Below are 18,489 nucleotides of genomic sequence, written 5' to 3' on the forward strand. Positions count from 1 at the left end.
AAAAAGGAATAGAGAGAAAAACTTTGACTCTTTGCATAAAAGTAAATACATAAAATTAAAAGATAGGCCCTTCGCAGAGGGAAGCAGAGGTTGCCATGCGCTTATTTGTTTGTATGCTCAATCCCTTAGTGCAAGAGAACATCATGTTGTATTCCCCCTTAAGATGACAACCTTTATTATGCAGTCTGTCGCTTTTATTGTTTGCCATCCAAGTTCATACAACGCTCAATCTTCTCTTACACTATATGATCTCACACTTTTAGAAGCAATTTTTATTGCCTTATTGCACCGATGACAACTTACTTGAAGAATCTTATTCAATCCTTAGGTAGGTGTAACGCCCCGGACACACCCGCCGGTGGTCGTTACTCCTGGCGGGATCTAGACTGGCCCCATAGATCAATACTGGTCTTTTTCTGCGCACTTTGTCCTCACTCGTGCGCACCCGGGAGCAACTTCCCGGTCGGTCACCCATCCTGACACTACTCCAAGCTGAGCACGCTTAACTTTGGAGTTCTGTCCGAATGGGCTCCCGAAAAAGAAGGAATTCCTTATTGATATGAGTAGTCTATCATCCCTTATAAGCCAGGCTATCACATAAACCCCCACTCAGAGGAACCGATGTCCTCGTCGGGCCACATGAACGTTCCCTCTTGGCACATACGTCTGTGCATCCAGTTCGGTACATGTACCATGTTGTGTGCCACGGCGGGTCACAAACGTCATGAACAACACGACCGTGCACCTGTCCGAAAACATCCCTGTAACCGCGAGGGTCGGCTCTGATACCAACTTGTAACGCCCCGGACACACTCGCCGGTGGTCGTTACTCCTGGCGGGATCTAGACTGGACCCATAGATCAATATTGGTCTTTTTCTGCGCACTTTGTCCTCACTCGTGCGCACCCGGGAGCAACTTCCCGGTCGGTCACCCATCCTGACACTACTCCAAGCTGAGCACGCTTAACTTTGGAGTTCTGATACCAACTTGTAACACCCTCGATGCGGCTATATCTCCCACGTGTCAAAGCACGACTTAGAGGCATAACCGCATTGAAAGCAATGTCGCAAGTGAGGTAATCTTCGCAAACAACCCATGTAATACAATAGGGGAAAAGATACATAGTTGGCTTACAATCGCCACTTCAAACAATTACATGAATAAAGCATTACATCATCCAAATACACTCAAGGTCCGACTACGGAACCAAAATAAAAGAAGAACCCCAAATGCGACAAAGGTCCCCGATCGACCCCAACTGGGCTCCACTACTGATCAACTAGAACGAAACAACACGAAGGGCAAGATCTTCATCGAGCTCCTCCTTGAGCTTGGTTGCATCACCTGCTCTGTAACATCGGCACCTGCAAACTGGTTTTGGAAGTATCTGTGAGCCACAGGGACTCAGCAATCTCGCACCCTCGCGATCAAGACTATTTAAGCTTATGGGTAAGGTAAAAGGTAAGAGGTGGAGCTGCAGCAAGCGACTAGCATATATGGTGGCTAACATACGCAAATGAGAGCGAGAAGAGAAGGCAAAGAACGGTCGTTAAAAGTATGATCAAGAAGTGATCCTATAACAACCTACGTCAAACATAACTCCAACACCGTGTTCACTTCCCGGACTCCGCCAGAAAGAGACCATCACGGTAACACACGCTGTTGATTCATTTTAATTAAGGTCAAGTTCAGGTTTTCTACAACCGGACATTAACAAATTCCCATCTGCCCATAACCACGGGCCCGACTTTCGAAAGTTCAAAACCCTGCAGGGGTGTCCCAACTTAGCCCATCACAAGCTCTCACGGTCAACGAAGGAATAGACCTCCTCCCGAGACATTCCGATCAGACTCGGTATCCCGGTACAACAAGACACTTCGACAAGTTAAAACAAATCCAGCAACACCACCCGAATGTGCCGACAAATCCCGATAGGAGCTGCACATATCTCTTTCTCAGGGCACACTCAGATTGTCTACGGGTAGGCCAGCCCAAAGTTGCCCCTGGTGGCCACCGGCAGCTGACAGGTTGGACAAATACTCAGAGGAGCACTGGCCCGGGGGTTTAAAATAATGATGACCCTTGGGCGCGCGACCCCCAAGGGAAAAGAAAAGGCTAGGCGGCGAATGGTAAAACCAATGTTGGGCATTGCTGGAAGAGTTTTATTCAAGGCGAACTGTCAAGGGGTTCCCATAATAGCCCAACCGCGTAAGGAACGCAAAATCCGGGAACATAACACCGATATGACGGAAACTAGGGCGGCAAGAGTGGAACAAAACACCAGGCATAAGGCCGAGCCTTCCACCCTTTACCAAGTATATAGATGCATTAATTAAATAAGATATGTAGTGATATCCCAACAAGTAAACATGTTCCAACAAGGAACAACATCTCCATGTTCCAACAAGGAACAAACTTCAATCTTCACCTTCAACTAACAACGCTATAAGAGGGGCTGAGCAAAGCGGTAACATAGCCAAACAATGGTTTGCTAGGATAAGGTGGGTTAGAGGCTTGGCTCAACAATATGGGAGGCATGATAAGCAAGTGGTAGGTATCGCAGCATAGGCATAGAAAAAGAGCGAGCAACTAAGCAAGCAAAGATAGAAGTGATTTTGAGGGTATGGTCATCTTGCCTGAAATCCCGCAAGGAAGAAGAACGAGTCTGTGAAGAAGACAAACTCTAGTGATGAATACTATGATGAAACGTCAATTAATCATGCTAATCAAGATAAAACGAATGACAATGATAAGGAGAAGATTGAGGCTCTAACTAAAGAACTAAACACTCTTAAGTTAGCTCATGAAACTATCTTCGAAGATCATCGAGAACTTTTAATAGCTCATGAGAAATTACGCTTTGAAAAGCTCAATCTTGAGCAAGAGCATGAGTTCTTAAAAGAAATCAATGATGATCTCCGCAAGAAAAGTTCTTCTTACATTGCCAAGCGTTTACTCTTATCCACTTACATGCCTCAAGTCAAATCTAGTAACAAGAACAAGAAAGATTCTTCCTCTAGCAGTAACAATGATCATGCTAAATCCAATATTGTTGCTTCTAGTAGTTCTCTTGATTCCACTAATGATTCTCTTAGCCAAGTTACACTTGAGCAAGAAAATAGCTTATTGAAGGGAATTATAGAGAAAGGGGTGTACAAAAGCCTTGCCGGGAGTAAGCAATTCGAGGAAATTGTGCGCAAGCAAGGAATGCACCGGAAGAATCAAGGTGTTGGTTTTGAACGAAAGTTCAATGCCAATGGAGTTGAGTGGGAAGAAGATCAATACCCCAAGACAAAGTTTGTTCCTCAACAAGAGAAGTATGATACTTATTTCAAGGGGACACAAGCTCAAGATGATCTTCCATCACAAGACTACAAGCAAAAAGGCAAGGACAAGCTTCAAGAGGAAATTGATGCATTTGAAGAAGCTCCTAAGACCTTAGTCAAGTGGATTCCCAAGACTACTTCAAGTTCCACTTCATCAAGTACGACTACAACTCCAAGGATTCCCATCAAGATGGTGTGGATCCAAAAGAAGAAGAACTAGAGAGTTCTTGAGGGTGACTCCGCCAACATACTTCACTCTTATCATTTTGGCAAGAACAAGTGCAATCAACTTCCACATCCTGCACTAGTTCAAGGAGTCACAAACCCTCTTGTTGGTAAGACAAGGGACAAGGTAACCTAAAAGTTTTCATGGACATCATCTTGTGTGTGCATCACTCTATGTCTATGGATATCCTTGTTTGTTCCTTGAGGGACTAACCCATGTAGGTATTGAAAGTGCAATTCACTCAAATGGATAGCTCCAAGTGATCTGCATCAACATTGAGCATCCACATCTTCAACATCTACATGAAGTCATCATCGACAAAACCCGAGGTTATTTCATCCCTCTAAGGGGGGATATCACATCTAGGGGGAGCTTTACTCTAAGACTTGAGCTAAAGCAACTCTAAAGATGTGAACACAACAATGCTTTATGTAAAAGTGGTAACCCCACTTGAGCTTAAACGATGAGTATGACCTATGATCAAGTGTTCTCACTTGACTCCTAAGTCAATATACTCATATATAGATGACCTTGTCATCGCAAATTGCTTGATAGATGCTAGAATTGGTTGTGCATGCCTTGTCACATATTCCATTTGCCATCTTATTGTGTGAGCATGCTGGTTGCATATTTCACTCATTCGAGGACATCCATTTGTTGTTTTGATTGTTTGGTTTTATTTCCTTTTGCCAAGTGGATGGACAAGAATGCCTAAGAACCTCCTCTAGCTATCTATGCTTTTCTTGTCTCAAACTCTATTCATGCTACATCACAAAATTTGATCAAGTCAGATTCGAACCACTCTGTGTGAGGAGCGCTCGGAGTCCCCGATTCGTCATAGACTTAAACTTCCAAAACCTCTTTATGATTCTCGGTCTGACCGATACCCTACTTTCGGTCCTACTGAGATCATTAAGTTGATCTAGGTTTTCGATCTCGGTGCAACCGATTTGAACCATTCGGTCACACCGAGTTGCAACAACTGTATATAGTTTTGCATCTCGGTGCCACCGAGTTGTTCCACTCGGTCACACCGACAGGGTCGGGCTATATATAGTCACGGGCAAAAATTTGGAAATTTCTCCGAACCCCTTTGCCCGTGCGATAGCCTGCTTTGCCAACTTGGTCTCCGGATCGTCTCCTCGCCGCCAGCCGCCTCCAGTCGCTGGTCTCCGTCGCCGTCAACGGAAATTCAACCCCGCCGTTGCCGCCGTAGTGAGTCTCCGCCGAACTAGGGTATGGACTCGATCTTTGTGCTATTCCCCAATCCGATTCTTAGCACATTGTGATCATCATGATTCTTGCCACGTTTGTTAAACTTCTATCCAGTCAATGAACTCATAGATTAGGTTTAATTCGAAAATTTTAGGGTTAGGTTTTCGCCGAAACCATCTCGGACCCACCGAGTTGAAAAACTCGGTCCCACCGATTTGGCTTATGCCATTGCACAAGTGAGACTCGGTCTGACCGAGAATTACTTATCGGTGTGACCGATTTTGGAACTCTGTGAAACCCTAGCAGTCTCGGTGCCACCGAACTGTGACTCGGTCTGACCGAGTTGACTAGTTTAGGTGCCAAAACTGCTTCGGTATCACCAAGTTTAGAAATCGGTAGATCCGAGATGCTTTCAGTGGGAAACTAAAACTAAGTTTTTGAATTATTCTTTTGCAAAAATCTCTGCATTTTGTGATGCTTATCCACTCTATCTCATCTATAACCTATTCACAGGGTCAGCAGTCAGCTTGTTCATCATGTCAGACCAAAGTGATAGCCAGAACATGTCAGAACAGCCAGTACAGATGAGTGAGGGCACTAGTCCCTCAAGTTCTTCAGATGAAGGCAGCAGGAGCACCCCTAGCAATCTGCCAAAAGCTGCCACAAGACAAAGGAAGAAGAGAACCTCAGAATCAGAGGATGAGGGTTATGTGGCAGAAGAGGAAGCAACTTCAAAGAGAGTAGTGCTTGAGAAGGAACATGGCTCAGCTCAAGGCACAAAGCCAGGGATGAAAATCAAAAGGCCAGCAGGTAGGCAGCCTATGCCAAAGGCCAGAGCCTCAACTCAGATTCCTGAAAAGCCTGCAACCATAGAGCCAGTTGCTGCTGAAGGAAAGAAAAGGAAGGAAAGGGTCAAGAAGACCGTAGCCAGAGTGCTTGGAAAGGCTTCCATCATGGAAGAAGAGGAAGAAGAAGAGGTTGCTGCACCAGCACCTAAGGCACCCAAGCTAATGGGTGATGCTATCAAATCAGGGGCTACTGCATCTAAGCCCAAGGAAGCACCCAAGGCTGCATCAAAGGTCAAGACAGCTCCAAAGAGAAATACGAGGAGCATACCTGCAACTGAAAAGAACAAGGCCCCAGTGCCTGACATTGCTGAAGAAGAAGAAGGTCAAGTGCTCAGAAAGCTCAAGCCCAAGATCCCAGACCATAGTGATGCTCATCCTATGGCTGAGGACATGAAGCTCAGAAGAGACTCAGGGCTGAGGAAGTGGAGAGAAGCAGATCCGTATGCTTCAAGGAGAAGAACTGCTGTTGATTACAGGTTTCACACTAAGGAACAGCAGGACTTCTATGAGACAGTTTTGTTGGACAAGAAGCCCATAGTTTGTGACATGAGATGGGTTGATTGGGAATACATCAAGGACAACGAAGAGTACTACCCTGGAGTGCAGGACAGCTTCAAGGCATGTGGAGTAGAGGACTTTGTTGGGCAGAAGCTCACAAAGTGGAACGAGGAACTCATCATGCAGTTCTACTCCACAGCCCATTTCTATCCAGATGGCGGGATTGTATGGATGTCAGAGGGTACGAGGTACCAGTCTACAGTTGCTGAATGGGCTCAGCTGATTAATGCCCCAGAAGAGCATGACGATGACTTGGACATTTATGCCAAGAAGAAGATGGACCACAACTCAATGTCAAACATGTACAAGGAGATTCCAAATGAAGCACTTGATACTTCCAAGTTTGGCTCAGTACACTATCTTCTGTCAGGGCTGCCAACCATCAACTGGATTCTTAGGCACACCCTATTGCCCAAGTCTGGAGATCACAAGATGATCAGGTGCCACGCGATCAACTTGCTTCATATCTTTGGCGTGCCACAGAAATTCAAAGTCATGAGCCTTATGATTGAAACAATCAAGAGGACAGCAGCAGACCAGAAGAGGAGCTGTGGATATGCCCCACAGATTCAGGAGCTCATCAACTCTAAGATGGGCACGGGCATATACTTATTGGACAAGGAACACCTGCCCATCCGTCCGGACTTTGAAGATAATCAAGTGGTCATGACTGAGAATGAGCCATCATCTGCCCAAGCACAAGCCAAGAAGGAGAAGGCGAGGAAGGAGAAACCTGCCAAGATGCCAACTCAAGAGGAGGCATCTGAGTATTTCTTGAAAACCAAACAAGAGCAGCTTGGTTACTTGATTGCATCCACCCTGCGGATTGAGCAAGGACTAGCCACCCTAACTCAGAACCAGGCAAGCTTAGAGAGGATCATGGAACAAAAGTTCTATGACTTGGATGTCAAAGTGACAGAGATTCAGACTGCAGTGGAGCAGCTCCAGGATGACATGCAGGAGAGGAGAGGCAAGACTACAACTGATGCCTTTGCCAGAGTGCCACGAGGTCCGAGGTCGTCTGCAGTGCCAGTTGCTGACCCCAGAGCCATCACGTCTGCACCAGCTACAGCCTCAGTTCCACCAGCTCCAGCGTCCACTTCAGCCTCGACTCCGACTACGTCTACAGAAGGCTTCGTCCTTGGAGTGCTCCGGACTCCACCACCACCTGAAGATCAAGCCTGAGTGTCGACTTAGCACTATGCATTTTCTAGGAACTTTTTGGTAACTTGTTGCCAAAGGGGGAGAAAATGTATAGATCATAGGCTTCGAGAGAGAGTGTTGCTTTTAGTGTTGCTTTTATTCTCTCTTGTTTTATTTGGTGGTTTTTCGAACTTTGTTTGCTTTTGAGTGCTTGAGATACTATGTCATTGCTCGTGAGACATTGATGATCATGTGTTTGATCATAAGCTACACTTAATGCTTGGTGAATGCTATTATCTTATCTATCTTATGTGATCATTCACTTTTCTTGGTGATGAGTGCATGTATTTCATTCTTATCATTTTAAGCGCTCCACCAAGATGTATGTGACATGGAAGAGTAACCCATGACTCTAACTCTTTGTGCATTTGCAGTCCAAAGCAAATTTTAAATATGCACAAATTTAGGGCGAGCTCTTACTTGTCACATACTTCTCAAAGCGACGATATATTTCATGCTTATTATCATTTGTCGAAGCTTTGATCTATATGTTGTCATCAATTACCAAAAAGGGGGAGATTGAAAGTGCAACTATCCCTAGGTGGTTTTGGTAATTCATAACAACATATAGCTCATTGAGCTAATGCTATTCCAAGATGACTATTTCAGGAAAGCTCAATGATTGGCATGGCATGGATGTGAAAGTGGAACCCTCAAAATGCTAAGGACAAAGGATTGGCTCAAGCTCAAAAGCTCAAGACTCTTCATTTTATATTTTAGTGATCCAAGATCACATTGAGTCTTTAGGAAAAGCCAATACTATCAAGGAGGGATGAGGTGTTGCTTAATGAGCCTCTTGCTTCATGTGCTTAATGATATGCTCCAAAACCCTCAACTACTTTACCATATCCACATATGACCTAAACCCTAAGCCAAACTCGGTCCTACCGATTCTTTCTATCCGGCGCCACCGAGTTTCACTTGTCATAAGCCACTGCCAAACCCTAGCAATTCGGTTCTACCGATAGGGATCTCGGTCTCACCGAGATGGGATTGCAAACTCTCTGTTTCCCTTTCGTAACTTTTCGGTCTCATCGAAAGAGCGAATCGGTCCCACCGAGATTGCAATGTAAACTCTTTGTTTCCCTTTTGTAACTTTTCGGTCTCACCGAAAGAGCAAATCGGTCGCACCGAGTTTGCCTGACCAACTCTCTGGTTAGCTTATTACCAAACTCGGTCTCACCGAGTTTGTGTAATCGGTCTCACCGAGATTACGTTATGCCCAAACCCTAACCATATCGGTCCTACCGAGTTGCATGTCAGTCCCACCGAAAATCTCTAACGGTCACTAGGTTTACCTTTTCGGTCCGACCGAGTTTGTTGATTCGGTCCCACCGAGATTGGAAAACTGTGTGTAATGGTTGGATTTTGTGTGGAGGCTATATATACCCCTCCACCTCCTCTTCATTCGTGGAGAGAGCCATCAGAACACATACACAATTCCAACTCATATGTTCTGAGAGAGAACCACCTACTCATGTGTTGAGACCAAGATATTCCATTCCTACCATCTGAATCTTGATCTCTAGCCTTCCCCAAGTTGCTTTCCACTCAAATCTTCTTTCCACAAAATCCAAATCCTATGAGAGAGAGTTGAGTGTTGGGGAGACTATCATTTGAAGCACAAGAGCAAGGAGTTCATTACCTACACACCATTTGTTACTTCTTGGAGAGTGGTGTCTCCTAGATTGGCTAGGTGTTACTTGGGAGCCTCCGACAAGATTGTGGAGTTGAACCAAGGAGTTTGTAAGGGAAAGGAGATCGCCTACTTCGTGAAGATCTACCGCTAGTGAGGCAAGTCCTTCGTGGGCGATGGCCATGGTGGGATAGACAAGGTTGCTTCTTCGTGGACCCTTTGTGGGTGGTTGCTTCTTCGTGGACCCTTCGTGGGTGGAGCCCTCCGTGGACTAGCGCAACCATTACCCTTCGTGGGTGGAGCCCTCCGTGGACTCGCGCAACCGTTACCCTTCGTGGGTTGAAGTCTCCATCAACGTGGATGTAGGATAGCACCACCTATCCGAACCACGGGAAAAACATCCGTGTCTCCAATTGCGTTTGAATTCTCCAAACCCTTCCCTTTACATTCTTACAAGTTGCATGCTTTACTTTCCGCTGCCAATATACTCTTTGCATGCTTGCTTGAATTGTGTGATGATTGCTTGACTTGTCCTACAATAGCTAAAATCTGCCAAGAACTAAAATTGGGAAAAGGTTAAGTTTTTATTTGGTCAAGTAGTCTAATCACCCCCCCTCTAGACATACTTTCGATCCTACAAGTGGTATCAGAGCTTTGGTCTCCATTTGCTTTGATCTCCATAGCTTTTGGTGGTCATAGCCTTGGTTTCACAACCTAGGAGAGTATGGCGTCTAGCGAGGGAAATTATCACCGTAGAGGTCCTTACTTTGATGGTACTAATTTTGCTAGTTGGAAGCATAAAATGAAAATGCATATTCTTGGACATAACCCCGCCGTTTGGGCTATTGTGTGTGTTGGTTTGCAAGGTGACTTCTTTGATGGGAAAGAACCAAACCGTGAAGCTACCGCGGATGAGTTGAAGATGTTGCAATACAATGCTCAAGCTTGTGATATTCTCTTCAACGGATTGTGCCCCGAAGAATTCAACAAAATCAGCCGTCTTGAGAATGCAAAGGAAATTTGGGACACTTTGATTGATATGCACGAAGGTACCGACTCCGTCAAGGAATCCAAGTTGGATGTGCTTCAAAGTCAACTTGACAAGTTCAAAATGAAGGATGGTGAAGGTGTCGCTGAAATGTACTCTAGGCTTGCTCTCATCACAAATGAGATTGCCGGCTTAGGAAGTGAAGAGATGACCGATAGATTCATCATCAAGAAGATTCTAAGAGCCTTGGATGGAAAATATGATACCATGTGCACATTGATCCAAATGATGCCCAATTACAAAGATCTCAAGCCAACGGAGGTGATTGGAAGAATTGTTGCTCATGAGATGTCACTTAAGGATAAAGAGGAACTTCACAACAAATCAAGTGGTGCCTACAAAGCCTCATGTGAAGCCCCTACTTCATCAAGTGAGAAACAAAACTTCAATGAAGAATTGAGCTTAATGGTGAAGAACTTCAACAAGTTCTACAAGAGTAGAAGCAAAGATAGAAGCTTCAAGTCAAGGTTCTACAATGACAAAAGATCTTCTAGTCGAGAGCGAAACTGCTACAGTTGTGGAAGACCCGGACACTATTCTAATGAGTGTACGGCTCCCTACAAGAGAAGAGAAGATTCTCCAAAAAGAAGAAGCAAAGAATCACCACCAAGAGAAAGAAGGAGTAGAGATGATTGTTATGAACGAAGATACTCACGGAGAAGCAAGGATTCGGAAAGGAAGGAAAAATCATCAAGGAGCTACACAAAACAAAGACATCAAGCTCATGTTGGTGAATGGGTATCCGGCTCTGACTCCGACAGCCACTCCGAGAGAAGTTATCACTCCGACTCCGAAGATACTCAAGATGAAGGTGTTGCCGGTCTAGCCCTTGTGTCAACCAACTCCTACAACATATTTGACTCACTAAATGAAGGAATTGGAAGATGCTTCATGGCCAAAGGTCCTAAGGTAACACACCCCAAGTATGTTGATTTCAATAGTGATGAAGATGACTTGTTAGGTGATGATTTGCTTGTTGACAACTCTAGTGATGAATACTATGATGAAACATCAATTAATCATGCTAATCAAGATAAAACGAATGACAATGATAAGGAGAAGATTGAGGCTCTAACTAAAGAACTAAACACTCTTAAGTTAGCTCATGAAACTATCTTCGAAGATCATCGAGAACTTTTAATAGCTCATGAGAAATTACGCTTTGAAAAGCTCAATCTTGAGCAAGAGCATGAGTTCTTAAAAGCAATCAATGATGATCTCCGCAAGAAAAGTTCTTCTTACATTTCCAAGCGTTTACTCTTATCCACTTACATGCCTCAAGTCAATTCTAGTAACAAGAACAAGAAAGATTCTTCCTCTAGCAGTAACAATGATCATGCTAAATCCAATATTGTTGCTTCTAGTAGTTCTCTTGATTCCACTAATGATTCTCTTAGCCAAGTTACACTTGAGCAAGAAAATAGCTTATTGAAGGGAATTATAGAGAAAGGGGTGTACAAAAGCCTTGCCGGGAGTAAGCAATTCGAGGAAATTGTGCGCAAGCAAGGAATGCACCGGAAGAATCAAGGTGTTGGTTTTGAACGAAAGTTCAATGCCAATGGAGTTGAGTGGGAAGAAGATCAATACCCCAAGACAAAGTTTGTTCCTCAACAAGAGAAGTATGATACTTCTTTCAAGGGGACACAAGCTCAAGATGATCTTCCATCACAAGACTACAAGCAAAAAGGCAAGGACAAGCTTCAAGAGGAAATTGATGCATTTGAAGAAGCTCCTAAGACCTTAGTCAAGTGGATTCCCAAGACTACTTCAAGTTCCACTTCATCAAGTACGACTACAACTCCAAGGATTCCCATCAAGATGGTGTGGATCCAAAAGAAGAAGAACTAGAGAGTTCTTGAGGGTGACTCCGCCAACATACTTCACTCTTATCATTTTGGCAAGAACAAGTGCAATCAACTTCCACATCCTGCACTAGTTCAAGGAGTCACAAACCCTCTTGTTGGTAAGACAAGGGACAAGGTAACCTAAAAGTTTTCATGGACATCATCTTGTGTGTGCATCACTCTATGTCTATGGATATCCTTGTTTGTTCCTTGAGGGACTAACCCATGTAGGTATTGAAAGTGCAATTCACTCAAATGGATAGCTCCAAGTGATCTGCATCAACATTGAGCATCCACATCTTCAACATCTACATGAAGTCATCATCGACAAAACCCGAGGTTATTTCATCCCTCTAAGCGGGGATATCACATCTAGGGGGAGCTTTACTCTAAGACTTGAGCTAAAGCAACTCTAAAGATGTGAACACAACAATGCTTTATGTAAAAGTGGTAACCCCACTTGAGCTTAAACGATGAGTATGACCTATGATCAAGTGTTCTCACTTGACTCCTAAGTCAATATACTCATATATAGATGACCTTGTCATCGCAAATTGCTTGATAGATGCTAGAATTGGTTGTGCATGCCTTGTCACATATTCCATTTGCCATCTTATTGTGTGAGCATGCTGGTTGCATATTTCACTCATTCGAGGACATCCATTTGTTGTTTTGATTTTTTGGTTTTATTTCCTTTTGCCAAGTGGATGGACAAGAATGCCTAAGAACCTCCTCTAGCTATCTATGCTTTTCTTGTCTCAAACTCTATTCATGCTACATCACAAAATTTGATCAAGTCAGATTCGAACCACTCTGTGTGAGGAGCGCTCGGAGTCCCCGATTCGTCATAGACTTAAACTTCCAAAACCTCTTTATGATTCTCGGTCTGACCGATACCCTACTTTCGGTCCTACTGAGATCATTAAGTTGATCTAGGTTTTCGATCTCGGTGCAACCGATTTGAACCATTCGGTCACACCGAGTTGCAACAACTGTATATAGTTTTGCATCTCGGTGCCACCGAGTTGTTCCACTCGGTCACACCGACAGGGTCGGGCTATATATAGTCACGGGCAAAAATTTGGAAATTTCTCCGAACCCCTTTGCCCGTGCGATAGCCTGCTTTGCCAACTTGGTCTCCGGATCGTCTCCTCGCCGCCAGCCGCCTCCAGTCGCTGGTCTCCGTCGCCGTCAACGGAAATTCAACCCCGCCGTTGCCGCCGTAGTGAGTCTCCGCCGAACTAGGGTATGGACTCGATCTTTGTGCTATTCCCCAATCCGATTCTTAGCACATTGTGATCATCATGATTCTTGCCACGTTTGTTAAACTTCTATCCAGTCAATGAACTCATAGATTAGGTTTAATTCGAAAATTTTAGGGTTAGGTTTTCGCCGAAACCATCTCGGACCCACCGAGTTGAAAAACTCGGTCCCACCGATTTGGCTTATGCCATTGCACAAGTGAGACTCGGTCTGACCGAGAATTACTTATCGGTGTGACCGATTTTGGAACTCTGTGAAACCCTAGCAGTCTCGGTGCCACCGAACTGTGACTCGGTCTGACCGAGTTGACTAGTTTAGGTGCCAAAACTGCTTCGGTATCACCAAGTTTAGAAATCGGTAGATCCGAGATGCTTTCAGTGGGAAACTAAAACTAAGTTTTTGAATTATTCTTTTGCAAAAATCTCTGCATTTTGTGATGCTTATCCACTCTATCTCATCTATAACCTATTCACAGGGTCAGCAGTCAGCTTGTTCATCATGTCAGACCAAAGTGATAGCCAGAACATGTCAGAACAGCCAGTACAGATGAGTGAGGGCACTAGTCCCTCAAGTTCTTCAGATGAAGGCAGCAGGAGCACCCCTAGCAATCTGCCAAAAGCTGCCACAAGACAAAGGAAGAAGAGAACCTCAGAATCAGAGGATGAGGGTTATGTGGCAGAAGAGGAAGCAACTTCAAAGAGAGTAGTGCTTGAGAAGGAACATGGCTCAGCTCAAGGCACAAAGCCAGGGATGAAAATCAAAAGGCCAGCAGGTAGGCAGCCTATGCCAAAGGCCAGAGCCTCAACTCAGATTCCTGAAAAGCCTGCAACCATAGAGCCAGTTGCTGCTGAAGGAAAGAAAAGGAAGGAAAGGGTCAAGAAGACCGTAGCCAGAGTGCTTGGAAAGGCTTCCATCATGGAAGAAGAGGAAGAAGAAGAGGTTGCTGCACCAGCACCTAAGGCACCCAAGCTAATGGGTGATGCTATCAAATCAGGGGCTACTGCATCTAAGCCCAAGGAAGCACCCAAGGCTGCATCAAAGGTCAAGACAGCTCCAAAGAGAAATACGAGGAGCATACCTGCAACTGAAAAGAACAAGGCCCCAGTGCCTGACATTGCTGAAGAAGAAGAAGGTCAAGTGCTCAGAAAGCTCAAGCCCAAGATCCCAGACCATAGTGATGCTCATCCTATGGCTGAGGACATGAAGCTCAGAAGAGACTCAGGGCTGAGGAAGTGGAGAGAAGCAGATCCGTATGCTTCAAGGAGAAGAACTGCTATTGATTACAGGTTTCACACTAAGGAACAGCAGGACTTCTATGAGACAGTTTTGTTGGACAAGAAGCCCATAGTTTGTGACATGAGATGGGTTGATTGGGAATACATCAAGGACAACGAAGAGTACTACCCTGGAGTGCAGGACAGCTTCAAGGCATGTGGAGTAGAGGACTTTGTTGGGCAGAAGCTCACAAAGTGGAACGAGGAACTCATCATGCAGTTCTACTCCACAGCCCATTTCTATCCAGATGGCGGGATTGTATGGATGTCAGAGGGTACGAGGTACCAGTCTACAGTTGCTGAATGGGCTCAGCTGATTAATGCCCCAGAAGAGCATGACGATGACTTGGACATTTATGCCAAGAAGAAGATGGACCACAACTCAATGTCAAACATGTACAAGGAGATTCCAAATGAAGCACTTGATACTTCCAAGTTTGGCTCAGTACACTATCTTCTGTCAGGGCTGCCAACCATCAACTGGATTCTTAGGCACACCCTATTGCCCAAGTCTGGAGATCACAAGATGATCAGGTGCCACGCGATCAACTTGCTTCATATCTTTGGCGTGCCACAGAAATTCAAAGTCATGAGCCTTATGATTGAAACAATCAAGAGGACAGCAGCAGACCAGAAGAGGAGCTGTGGATATGCCCCACAGATTCAGGAGCTCATCAACTCTAAGATGGGCACGGGCATATACTTATTGGACAAGGAACACCTGCCCATCCGTCCGGACTTTGAAGATAATCAAGTGGTCATGACTGAGAATGAGCCATCATCTGCCCAAGCACAAGCCAAGAAGGAGAAGGCGAGGAAGGAGAAACCTGCCAAGATGCCAACTCAAGAGGAGGCATCTGAGTATTTCTTGAAAACCAAACAAGAGCAGCTTGGTTACTTGATTGCATCCACCCTGCGGATTGAGCAAGGACTAGCCACCCTAACTCAGAACCAGGCAAGCTTAGAGAGGATCATGGAACAAAAGTTCTATGACTTGGATGTCAAAGTGACAGAGATTCAGACTGCAGTGGAGCAGCTCCAGGATGACATGCAGGAGAGGAGAGGCAAGACTACAACTGATGCCTTTGCCAGAGTGCCACGAGGTCCGAGGTCGTCTGCAGTGCCAGTTGCTGACCCCAGAGCCATCACGTCTGCACCAGCTACAGCCTCAGTTCCACCAGCTCCAGCGTCCACTTCAGCCTCGACTCCGACTACGTCTACAGAAGGCTTCGTCCTTGGAGTGCTCCGGACTCCACCACCACCTGAAGATCAAGCCTGAGTGTCGACTTAGCACTATGCATTTTCTAGGAACTTTTTGGTAACTTGTTGCCAAAGGGGGAGAAAATGTATAGATCATAGGCTTCGAGAGAGAGTGTTGCTTTTAGTGTTGCTTTTATTCTATCTTGTTTTATTTGGTGGTTTTTCGAACTTTGTTTGCTTTTGAGTGCTTGAGATACTATGTCATTGCTCGTGAGACATTGATGATCATGTGTTTGATCATAAGCTACACTTAATGCTTGGTGAATGCTATTATCTTATCTATCTTATGTGATCATTCACTTTTCTTGGTGATGAGTGCATGTATTTCATTCTTATCATTTTAAGCGCTCCACCAAGATGTATGTGACATGGAAGAGTAACCCATGACTCTAACTCTTTGTGCATTTGCAGTCCAAAGCAAATTTTAAATATGCACAAATTTAGGGCGAGCTCTTACTTGTCACATACTTCTCAAAGCGACGATATATTTCATGCTTATTATCATTTGTCGAAGCTTTGATCTATATGTTGTCATCAATTACCAAAAAGGGGGAGATTGAAAGTGCAACTATCCCTAGGTGGTTTTGGTAATTCATAACAACATATAGCTCATTGAGCTAATGCTATTCCAAGATGACTATTTCAGGAAAGCTCAATGATTGGCATGGCATGGATGTGAAAGTGGAACCCTCAAAATGCTAAGGACAAAGGATTGGCTCAAGCTCAAAAGCTCAAGACTCTTCATTTTATATTTTAGTGATCCAAGATCACATTGAGTCTTTAGGAAAAGCCAATACTATCAAGGAGGGATGAGGTGTTGCTTAATGAGCCTCTTGCTTCATGTGCTTAATGATATGCTCCAAAACCCTCAACTACTTTACCATATCCACATATGACCTAAACCCTAAGCCAAACTCGGTCCTACCGATTCTTTCTATCCGGCGCCACCGAGTTTCACTTGTCATAAGCCACTGCCAAACCCTAGCAATTCGGTTCTACCGATAGGGATCTCGGTCTCACCGAGATGGGATTGCAAACTCTCTGTTTCCCTTTCGTAACTTTTCGGTCTCATCGAAAGAGCGAATCGGTCCCACCGAGATTGCAATGTAAACTCTTTGTTTCCCTTTTGTAACTTTTCGGTCTCACCAAAAGAGCAAATCGGTCGCACCGAGTTTGCCTGACCAACTCTCTGGTTAGCTTATTACCAAACTCGGTCTCACCGAGTTTGTGTAATCGGTCTCACCGAGATTACGTTATGCCCAAACCCTAACCATATCGGTCCTACCGAGTTGCATGTCAGTCCCACCGAAAATCTCTAACGGTCACTAGGTTTACCTTTTCGGTCCGACCGAGTTTGTTGATTCGGTCCCACCGATATTGGAAAACTGTGTGTAACGGTTGGATTTTGTGTGGAGGCTATATATACCCCTCCACCTCCTCTTCATTCGTGGAGAGAGCCATCAGAACACATACACAATTCCAACTCATATGTTCTGAGAGAGAACCACCTACTCATGTGTTGAGACCAAGATATTCCATTCCTACCATATGAATCTTGATCTCTAGCCTTCCCCAAGTCGCTTTCCACTCAAATCTTCTTTCCACAAAATCCAAATCCTATGAGAGAGAGTTGAGTGTTGGGGAGACTATCATTTGAAGCACAAGAGCAAGGAGTTCATTACCTACACACCATTTGTTACTTCTTGGAGAGTGGTGTCTCCTAGATTGGCTAGGTGTTACTTGGGAGCCTCCGACAAGATTGTGGAGTTGAACCAAGGAGTTTGTAAGGGAAAGGAGATCGCCTACTTCGTGAAGATCTACCGCTAGTGAGGCAAGTCCTTCGTGGGCGATGGCCATGGTGGGATAGACAAGGTTGCTTCTTCGTGGACCCTTTGTGGGTGGTTGCTTCTTCGTGGACCCTTCGTGGGTGGAGCCCTCCGTGGACTAGCGCAACCATTACCCTTCGTGGGTGGAGCCCTCCGTGGACTCGCGCAACCGTTACCCTTCGTGGGTTGAAGTCTCCATCAACGTGGATGTAGGATAGCACCACCTATCCGAACCACGGGAAAAACATCCGTGTCTCCAATTGCGTTTGAATTCTCCAAACCCTTCCCTTTACATTCTTGCAAGTTGCATGCTTTACTTTCCGCTGCCAATATACTCTTTGCATGCTTGCTTGAATTGTGTGATGATTGCTTGACTTGTCCTACAATAGCTAAAATCTGCCAAGAACTAAAATTCGGAAAAGGTTAAGTTTTTATTTGGTCAAGTAGTCTAATCACCCCCCCTCTAGACATACTTTCGATCCTACAATAGCCAAACAAAGGTTTGCTAGAACAAGGTGGGTTAGTGGATTGGCTTAACAAAATGGGAGGCATGGTAAGCAAGTGGTAGGTATCACAGCACAGGCATAGCAAAAGAGCGAGCAACTAAGCAAGCAAAGATAGAAGTGATTTCGAGGGTATGGTCATCTTGCCTGAAATCCCGCAAGGAAGAAGAACGAGTCCATGAAGACAAACGGACGTAGTCGAACGGTTCCTCACAATCACGACGTTACCGAAACCAACCCGAAGAAGCAAACACCGGAAAGAAGCACACAACATAGTAAACAACCAACACATGAACATGGTATGATATGCGAGATGCGGTATGCGATGCATATGCAAGATTTGACAAGGAATGCATGAACATGGCGTCAACTTGGAAATCCAAGTATGCCACTGGAAAGGTGAGATGAAATTGCTTGAAAACGATATAAAGAACGCCGGAATCGGAGCTACGGTTTGG

Source organism: Triticum urartu, chromosome 3A (assembly GCF_056163025.1).
Source record: "Triticum urartu cultivar PI428250 chromosome 3A, HENAU_Tu73, whole genome shotgun sequence".
Taxonomy (NCBI): domain Eukaryota; kingdom Viridiplantae; phylum Streptophyta; class Magnoliopsida; order Poales; family Poaceae; genus Triticum; species Triticum urartu.